We start from the raw sequence: 10,394 nt of genomic DNA, 5'->3' as shown, positions 1-10,394 counted from the left end.
GTCCCTGTTCAAATAAAAGAAAAATGTATAGCCTCAGTAACTATAGAAAGTTGCCTTCAATGACTTTTCTGTGTTTTTTCATTCAGGATGAGAACAGAGGTCAGTTCCTCTCGGGGTCTGGAGACTTAAGTTGAATCAAACCACTTAATCTGTATTTTTACTGTCTGATTAAATTCATTATACTACTATTGAGTAATTGTGGGGCAATCAATAAATAAAAAGGTAAAACATTCAGTATTTTGGCATCAGAACTGATTTCCGAGCAGTGGCGAGAACGGTTTGAATCTCCATCTTCAATGTAATAAAACAGCAGAAAAGTCAAAATAACTAAATAAATGATGTATAGCCAGCAGTGGAGGAGACACAGACTCATGATCTCAGCACCTATTTCTATGTATATATTTACAATGAATAAATAAATATAAAGGTCAATCCTCTTGCCAACAGTCTAATAAAGCTCTGTAATGTCGTTACACACCTACAGTCTGTCATTTGTCTGGCCAGATTCTTCATCACCTCCTCTTGAATATCTGACGTTTAACCCTTCAACCTTTTAAAGTTGTTGTTACAGTCGTCACACAACGACCACCAGAGTCTCCAGTGGGCGGGTCTATCAAAGCAACAGGAAGAAATGTCAGACACATCCCACTCTCACACCTCCTCCCATACAGCCTTCATGCACACACTCTGTGCATTTCCATGAGGTGGTGGTGGTGGGGGGACTCAGTGGGTGTTAGTTTCACTGTAGTGGGACTGCCACTGACGTAGAGATTACCTCAACATAAAAAATACACACTGAAGACGCTATATGTATTTAGTGTATACAAGTTTTATTACTACCAGAGGAGCCAAAAGTACACATATCTTCTAATTACTCTGACCCTGGTAAAAATAGAAGATTTAATGTCTTTAGTCAAGTAAAAGTGAAAAAGTACAGGCTTTGAAATGCATTCAAAGTACTCTTCTCTTCTCTTCTTCTGGTTCTTTCCGTCTGAAACTTCAAACAGGGTTGAGTCTGCCTCTCTCGTCCGTTTCATCTTTTACGTCCCTTTTATGTTGTCGTCGTCATGTTACGTCTGTCCTGATGTTTGGAAAGTAAAACTAATAATCAATAATTACCCTCAGATACATTCAACCTAAAGTAACGAGCCTGTGAAAAAGTAGAAAGTACAGATATCTAAAATAACTACTAAAGTACAGTAACAAAGTATTTGTACTTTCATATGAAGGATGTAACCTAGTGCAGTAAAAACCTCTTTAAGACCGTTTACAACATAGTTTTCATTAATAATTTACATTATAGTAATTATAACATCATTTTACATTCAAGGAATACTTGTAATTAAGTAATATTTTTAGATATACACTTTTCACATTTGTTTTCTTGCAGAGAGTTAAATAAGATCTGTGTGTAGTGTAAAAACAAGACACATGAACCATAAACATATATTTACTGTCAATGCTCTGTATGGAGCAGGGCTAGCTGGTAAGCTAACGTTAACCATCTAGCTTGTTGCTGATGGAAAAACTACAAGAGTGGAAAGCTATTGATCTTTTCATCTAACATTTGACAATAAAGCAAATAAGTGTATTTGCCAATATATTGAACCATTACTTTAACGTGTAACAGAAGTTAGGTAGCTGTGGTTTGCCTTTATGAGCTTTAGAACTACTTTAATTATTGTTTTCTGTTGTTTGCGTTCACACATAATCACCTGTTGCTGAGTTTATAGTTCTCCCACTGTTTTATTTGCCAGTATTTTATGTGTCATCTTTGGTAGGCCAGAAAGGTAACAGGGAAAGCACCTCGGCTGCAATGATTTGAATTTGTGCCCTGAACTCAGAGTCAGTGGGAAGAGCGATGACCAAAATTGGTTTCATTATGATTTAGAACAAACAACTCTTACTTCTTGTGTACACCTTGATTGTGAGTCGATTTGACATTTGAGCCTTTTTTCTAGGCAGCTATGACATAACCAGATTGTTTTGTTTTATTAGAGATTATTTTATGATTATTATAAAATATCAAGTGAGATGAGAGGTAATCCCCCCCCAAAAAAACAGAACTGCAGCTAAAGCCACTGTTTAAAGTCACAGTTCAAAACTTGATTCCACTGAACTTCTTCTCTGTTCACTTCAGCTGAACAAATAAACAAGCTTAAGTTAGTCGATACTAGTGTGCTCATCTGTGATGCCTAAAATTAAATCATATTGTGTTATTGACTTGATATTGATCCGTTAGCTGCTGATGCCTTCACACGCGGTTCTGACATTTTTCTTCAAATTAAAACGTGATTCCGTGCTCTCAGTGGGATCAGATAATGTTTGTTTTACCAAACAAACACTGGGTTTCTTCAGGTCGCTCTTCATGAATTTGCTGCTGTCATTCAGCCATTAAAAGCACAACAGCAACAACATCTGGCTTTTGAGTTGTTGCACGGTATCATTGCTCGTAGTTTGACTTTCACACCTGCAGGGAAAAAAAAAAAGTGTTGCAAACAGCGCAGATGCAGCTTTGAGGGCTTTGTTTGCACTGATTTGATGCAGTGTAGCTTATAATGTTTTCATCATTAAGACAATTTATAAATATTCTACGTTTCAAAATTCCAAACTTTTCACTTCTCTTGAGTTTCTTCAGACCATATTTAACATTGAGTACAAAGAGCTAAATGTGTATTATGTAAATAAATGTTTTTAAAATCCAACTGTTCAAATGTATGTTCCTTTCTGAATATGTACACTATCATGTTGCCAAATAATTGCCGGAACTTTGTATCCTGGTACTGCAGCTTATACAAATCCAGTCTGTGTAGCCTTGTTTATTCACTGCGTCCATGGAAACGACGATGAACACAAAAAGGTTATCCGTTCATAAGTGCTGGAAGTATAATGAGGACTGTTAGTTCATAAAAAAATATCAAAACTTACAATGACTTTGTCCTTTTTTTTACTGAGAAGAGGTTTTGCATTGTTTTTTAATGAATTGTATCTACTAAAAAGTTATAAAATGTTGTTAATAACTATTAAATAGACTACAAATTATCATTGTAATGAAGGCAAAAATCATGACTATTGTGCCTTTAGCATTAACATAATTATAAAGACTTTCTCTGAGCCACTAACTCCGACTGACTACTATTATTATTATTCATTCGAAAATACATCACCTAGGTTTTGATGATCTTTTATGCGCATTATGTCAATACATAAACATAACAACATTGTCGGTTGAGTGCTGCTGGTAGCGTATGTTTGACAACCCACTTACATTTTATTTATGAATTTATTACATGTAATTACATTTGGTTCTTGGAGAGCAAATCGCTTCCTCTGACGTCGAGTTGGGCCATGAACTTTCTGCTATCATTACCACACGGTTGAATATTTGCTTGTTTGAGCTTCACCTACATTTCATTTTCAATCACTTGAAAGTGACGTTGTGTGACTGCTGTCCATCATACAGTGCATTTAGTGCAGCGGCCCAGGCCCACGCAAGAACTCGTGAGACAGACAGTGCTGCTTTTTTCTCGAATTGTTTAGATTATTATTGTTTTTAAAACTTTATTTATTCAGGGGAGACACTGAGAGGAAGCCTCTCTGTTGCAGGAACGTCCTGATCACATCCTCGCAGCTCCAGGAAGCTGTTCAGTACACCGCAGTCTGAGCAGCTCCATAGGAGCGGTCGGGGTTAGGTGCCTTGCTTAAGGGCACCTCAGTGGGGGTAATAAGGTAGCTGCTTCACCTTCCCATTGAACCAAAGACCTCCCTGTCACAAGCTCACCTCTCTAACCCTCAGGCCACCACTGTCCCCAATAATTATATGATAATAATAATATCGATAATAATCAATATAGATCCAAATTTAGAATATTTGCTGACAGCCCTAGTGGTCCCCAACCTTTCTGACTCTTAAAACAAAGCAGTGTACTGCTCCTCTGTGATATATAATGAAATCACACCGGGTTATTGACATGATATTGATCTGTTAGGGTAATCCCTTCGCACACGTATCCGACATAATCCTTCAAATTAAAACACGATTCCACGTTCTCAGTGGGATCAGATCATATTTATTTTACAAAACAAACTGCAGGTTTCTTCAGGTCACTCTTCATTAATCTTATATGATCCTTCAGTCATTAAAAGCACAACAGCAGCAACTTCTGACTCTTGAGTATCACTGCTGATGTTTCCAGTTTCACTCTTCATCAACAGCACAAATGCTCATTTAAGAGCTGTTTGTTTGTACTGATTTCATTCAGTAATGATTTCACCATCAGGACACTTTATTAAACAACCAGCAGGCTATATGACAACCTTTTTGACTCTTAAAACACAGCAACGTCTACGTGTGACCTGTTGCTACGGTAGGACAGAGCTATTAATAATATGCCTGTTTGATTCAGATATTTTTAAGAGGCTCCTAAGAGATACAATTTTAAGTATTTGTCAAAGAAATAGGATAGAAAAGTCTAAAAAACAAAAACATTGTGTGAAGCTTAATATGTTTATCCTTTGAAAGCACTGGTGATTGATTAAAGCATTGACCGGTGACCAAGAGATTATAAAATAAAACTGATGCGTTCATGAGATGATTGAATGGAAAAGAAAGAAGAAACACAACCATCTTTATCTACACAAATATGAATTCTTATGTCTAATTCTTTGTGAAATACTGACTTTCCTGTTTGAATTTTGATCATTTATTCCAATGAGAGTTCTTAAATTATAGACTCCTGGCATTAAAGATGTTACAAGGAATCACTAATCAGCTCAGTGAATTTTCAGCTCCCATGATATTGTTGCTTTGAATTCAAATTAGTTATAATCTCTCCTTTTTTTGTGTGATGTTGAAATTAAGAACAAAATGTCTTGGAATAATGGTATAGTGGCGATTTTGGTGACACTTTCTTAAAGCTGGAATGAATCCTTTATGGAAGCTTTAAGGCTGTTTCACGAATACTAATTTAGCTCTTAAATATCTGCATATATAAGGCACATTATGCAACATGTTACGATACTGTTACATATGTATTGAACGAAAAAGTCATCTCAGGAAATAGTTAATATTCATATTCAAAACAGCTGGTGTGAAACTACACCACGATGCTGCTCTTCATACGACACATGTCAGCTGTGAGAGGCAGCTTTTTCAGCCACTTCCTTTGTGCTGCTAATGTTTAGACAAGGTACCTTAAAGGAATAGTTAGATATTTTATAAAATACACTTTCTTGCTGAGAGATAGCTGAGAAGATCTTTTCCACTCTCATTTCTGTAGAATAAGCTACAGTCAGGAGATGGTTAACGATAGCTTAGCAAGGGTTAGGTTGAGGGGCAGTGGTGTGAGTTTCAAAGTGGGGTGACGGTTTTTATGATGTACTAGTGAACTTAAAATATGGTAGGGAATCGGTGGTGTCAGTGTAGTTAGTGTGACTTTATGTGTGAACAACATCACACATTAATACAGTTGGGGTCATTGAATGCACAAGAGTTTCAGCTTTCCAGTCATACTCAATGTAATAATTCCAATACTGCTTCATGGTTTTTGCCCAAAACTGCATGAGATCAGTGTAAACTGGATGTGTTAGTAAAGGGAGGACTCGTGGGTATAGCGATTGTACCCAGTACCCATTGGTACTGATGGGTGCCTTAGGTCTTCTAGTTTAAAATGATACCTTGCTTTAAATCTAAGCCTCTGAAAGACGGTAATGTCGGTGTCAGCACCTGTTTCTACTCTTGGTGCTTGTTAGCTTAGTTTAGCATGAAGTCTGAAACATAAAAAAACTAAAAAATCAGCTACCAGACCATCTAAAGCTCACTAATTAACACATTATATCTAGTTTGTTTAATTCATACAGGGTGTAAAAATGAGTGCTACAAGAGCCAGGTTAGCTGTTTTCCCCTCCCTCAGTCTGTATCATTGACAGTATGTAATATATAATATAAGGTATTTATACAAACCTAAGCTAATGAGTAAAACAGGTTTGGCTCCAGGTTCATATTTACCACTTATACCATACACAGATATGAGTGGTATCAGTTCCTTACTTAATTCTCACCAAGAAAGAAAATAACAAATCTTCCCCAACATTTTGTGGTCTTTATCCTACTTGTTAATCAAGTCTTTTATGATGTTGTGAATCACTGCTTTCCATTAAAAGCCATATACTGTACCTCCAAAATGTCTTTTTTTTGTAACTATAGGTTGGTCACAATGCATAAATAAGATAATCCAGTGGTTTCTGACAATGTTTTGTGCCCTAAGAGGTTGTGAAATGTTGTAAACATGTTAAAAAGCATAAATACCAAAATTAGACACTCACCTCTTTCTGTGTGTCCTCCCGCTCAGGGAGGAGGCTTCCTGCTGGGTCTCCGTGGAGCAGAGTCCGTTCGTCCTCGGCCTCACCAGTGAGAACGGAGAGCTGCTGCTGGACGAGTGTGTTCAGGTCACAGAGGGCTCAAATACCAAGGAGAGGCACCTGTTCCTCTTCAGCGATGTCATTGTCTTCGCTAAACTCAAGTAAGAAGTGTAGATATTAATACACAGCATGGCCCCAGAGTTATTTTCATTAAGTGTTAAGATAATCTAATGAGCAAAAAACAAAAAAAGACCATTGGGGAATTACTGAATCAACTGTCATACAATAAAAAACAAACAAACACAGGAAATACAGCAGGAATGGTATTTCAGTAACTTTCTGCTGAAAACAAATGTGTCAAGTTGGAATGAGCGAAAGAGGAAGTAAGAGCAAAACGTGTTTTTGGACCGCATACTCGGACTGTTGGGGAATCTCCAAACTCACAACTGTTTGTCTCTAGTCACTCTGACTGGAAGAAAAAAAGCTTGGTGGTTCCCTTTCAGAGGAGTCACATGAGGAGAAACTCAACAATGAACAAATTTCTCTAAAAGTAATTTCAACACATCTTCAGCTGAAGTTTTGTTGTTTTCTTTAACTACATGTCAGTGACATACTTTCACTTCTGAATGCTCGTTCATTAGTCTCACAAGTGACTGTATCTTACATCTAAAATCAAATTCATCCAGTTATTTCTTTGTCATTTTGTTATTATTAGTGAAAATCTCCCTTTTATTTGTTCCTGTGGGACACTCTTGCTTTTCCACATTTATGAACAAACTGATATAAACAACTTGTAAATTGCTGTATTTACTGGAGGCTCAACTTAGTCACATTTGAGCTGTTTGTCAAAGCCGGTGGAAGTTTTGTAGCTCTTGAGTGGGAGGACAATCATACTCATCTCTGAACCACAACCTGCTCACTGTTCCAGTAGGTATGCACAGCTGGGACTACGGTACAATAACATAAATAGACTTTGGAGCCTCATTGTATGAGCATTCATGACTTCTAAAGATGATTGTTTGGGGTACTATTGAGCCGATTTTACTCATCAAGCTTAGTTCATCATCAGTCAGAGGTAGTAGCTACTTGAAATCAGCTTTATTGCTTCTGTGGCTCTCGACAGAGCTTTCTGAAGTCTATAAAAAATAGCCTTGATGTTATATTATGTACTTTTTCCAAGTCTAGATTATAAACCAGACCGCCAGGGGCCTTAAAAAAAAACCTTTTATGTCCAAATCAGCTTGAGAACAAACACCACAGATGCCAAATATGATAATTGGCTTTAAAGAAAAGTTCAACCTTTTAGGAAATAGCTACAGCCAGCAGCCAGTCAGCTTAGCGCAAAGACTCTCAGAATTCACAGGAATTCGTTGAATTTGCGTTAATTGTTGCAATCACAACTTCCTGGAAGGGACTGGTTTCTCATCATTTATCACTTTCTCGCGACTTCATCTGCTCCATAACATTTTATGCCAACAATGCAGATTAGTCTCCCACATTTCCAACCTCTTCTGAAAGCCAACCTCAGCATTTCTTTAGCAGCCAGCAAGGCGGTTTAGTGTCAGCTTTTCTGGAAGCCAGCGATCCTTTTTCCAAGTTTCCAAAATGTTGTATGAAGTATTCATTCAAGGTGGTGATTATTACCTAATCTTGTGTCCTTGTCTTGTAGAATGGCCTTGTATAAAATATAGTTGTTAGACTTTTACTTAAACATTATCTTAGACATTATGCTGGTGTTGATGGTAAATTGACAGTATTCCTAAATAACTCTGTGTTTAATTACCACATAGACGTTGACTTATGTAAAAAACTTGAGGCCTGGAAGTATTCTAGCAATGGGTTAAAGCTGGTAAGATATAACAAAGCCATCCTTACTCTGCTGTGTAAATGGAGGTTCTTGGAGGTGACTGTGTACATAACGTAACTTTGGGTCAATGGAAGCCCTCAATTGCTTTTTCCCCACGACAACCCCAGCGTGTTAATCCGTATGATTATTTCTCACAGCCTTTCTATATATGACCTCTGGTCAGTTGCGTGTCACTTCCCTCTCTCTATGTCTATACCATACCACCTCTTGAATCCCCAAAGCTCACTCTTTCTGACTCTTCCTCTCCCTCCACGCTCCACCAATCTATCAGCACTCCAGGATCCAGTCAGCAGGCCTCTGCTGCAAACACGCAGCGGTCAGTTGGGTCATAATCAAATGCCGGTTAAACAACTGAAGTGTTGTGGCTGTATGGAGGTGCAGTGGGAAAAAAATGATTCCGCTCTCATCCTTTACTAGTAACCATTTTTGGAAACTATTTTTGAAACCATTTACAAAGGCTATTAATTCTCTCAATGCCGACCTGTTCAGGAGAGCATGGTGTTGTCTATGAAGGGGTTTAGTCACCTTGAGAGCAGGCTTCAGTTTATTATTCCTGTGGTGTAAAAAACAAGTCCAACTGTTAAGTCTTTTCACACATTCAAGAGCTGTTAAAACGAACACCTTTTTTATTGAGAATGGTGTTGCCCCTGCCCTGAAGAAATGCCCACCGAAAGTATCAAAGAGCAATTTTTGTCTCTTTATCCTTTTCTCTCCACAGTTGCAGCACAGACTATTGTTTCTTGCTGTGTTCTCATGTACAGAAATCAATTTTCCTTTCAAGTTTGTACATGGTTTTAAAACGAGCTCTTACATTAATTTACACCTCCTATTTCTATCTTCAGCTCCAGCTTTTTCAGAAATAGGGAAGACAGCATACAGGGAATCAATAAAAAAAAAATGGAACTGAAACCTGCTTTTCAAACTTGAAAAAAGTACCATTTGAGATGGAAAACTATTTATATGGTTATCAACTTACTTTCTGCTTCTGTTTCAACAGGTCGAATTCCAGCTACCGTCTGAAGCACCGAGTGAGCCTCGAGGACATTTGGCTTTATGGTTTTGAAGATGAATCGGAGGATGAGGAGGGACCGACTGGTGATATCGACCTCAGGGTGACTCTCGTCTTGGCCTGGGCCCTCACCTTTTGTTTGGTGTGTTTTCGGTGAGTGGACACACATGACTCACACATGTGATGACTCAGATACAAACAGCATGTTAAGTGTTATGATTCACACTATGCTTGCAAGCCAGAATAGACACGCTCAAGCACGTTCCTTATGTGGCTATGAGGATCTCTGTTTGATTGTTATCTTTATTCTTTCATTCTAATCCTGCTCTTAACTGGAATCCTTAATTGCTTGAAGATCTAAAGAGTAGATTTTATCTCAGAGGAATGGGTTGACATTTTTGATAAACCGGTTTATTAGTAGCGCTGCATGATATGGCAAAGAAAAGGTTTCTTGTAAAATGCAGCAAGACTAGAATGTGACAACAGACCTGCAAGGCTGTTATCATCTTCATACCAGTTTAAAAATAGACGGATAATCCCACCTATTAAATATAGCACAGACATAATCAGTTTCATCAGTTGCCATCTTGGAAGTCCCGGCTAACGGTTCGTCCACACTGCTTAAGCACACTGCCTCATTGAACTGCTGGCACGCCTTTGGTGACCACACAGAGAGCATTTCTGCTGCTGCCAGCCCTGTCTTTCTGTACTGAGTTTGCCCTTGATAAATACAACACATTGTTAACATGTGAATTGATTTTGTGAACAGAAACACCAGAGAGCTTTTAATCTCAAACAGATACAGGAGGTGTTGAGTTTTGCAGATATTTGCATTGAAACTGTAGTAAAAGGTGTACATGTTGATGGTATAATGTCAATATGACTATGAACAGACCCTTTCGACTGCGGCACACAGAAGGAATAGGTGAGACCTCGACTCTCTAGTGAAGTAGGTGTGACTCAGGCGGGCAGTGTGATTGCTCTAATCTGTTCACATGGGCACCGGAATAAAGTGCAAGACTTTCTGCAACACACACGTGCTGCAGAAGCAGACAGTGTGGACCAGGGCTAATCCAAAAATAGGCAAATACGTGGATGGTGCCTGTTTATAAAAACAGCCGACTGTCTTTGAATATGGGGACTGATCACTTCTAGCCC

At 38.2% G+C, this 10,394-nt stretch overlaps 1 protein-coding gene across 1 annotated transcript in view; it reads left to right on the top strand.

Moving 5' to 3' along the window:
- The first annotated feature begins 9,231 nt into the window (after positions 1-9,231).
- Positions 9,232-10,394, top strand: part of tagapb (T cell activation RhoGTPase activating protein b) — an 8,972-nt gene continuing 7,809 nt past the window's right edge. Inside the window, exon 1 of the mRNA XM_035679038.1 lies at positions 9,232-9,389. The gene's annotated coding sequence lies outside the window, so the exon portion shown is untranslated. The remainder of the gene's footprint in view (positions 9,390-10,394) is intronic.

Source organism: Morone saxatilis, unplaced genomic scaffold, assembly GCF_004916995.1.
Source record: "Morone saxatilis isolate NCDOM2014 unplaced genomic scaffold, NCSU_SB_2.0 Contig7, whole genome shotgun sequence".
Taxonomy (NCBI): Eukaryota; Metazoa; Chordata; class Actinopteri; family Moronidae; genus Morone; species Morone saxatilis.
Note: the sequence above shows the minus strand (reverse complement) of the source record. Positions and strands in the feature narration are given on the sequence as shown.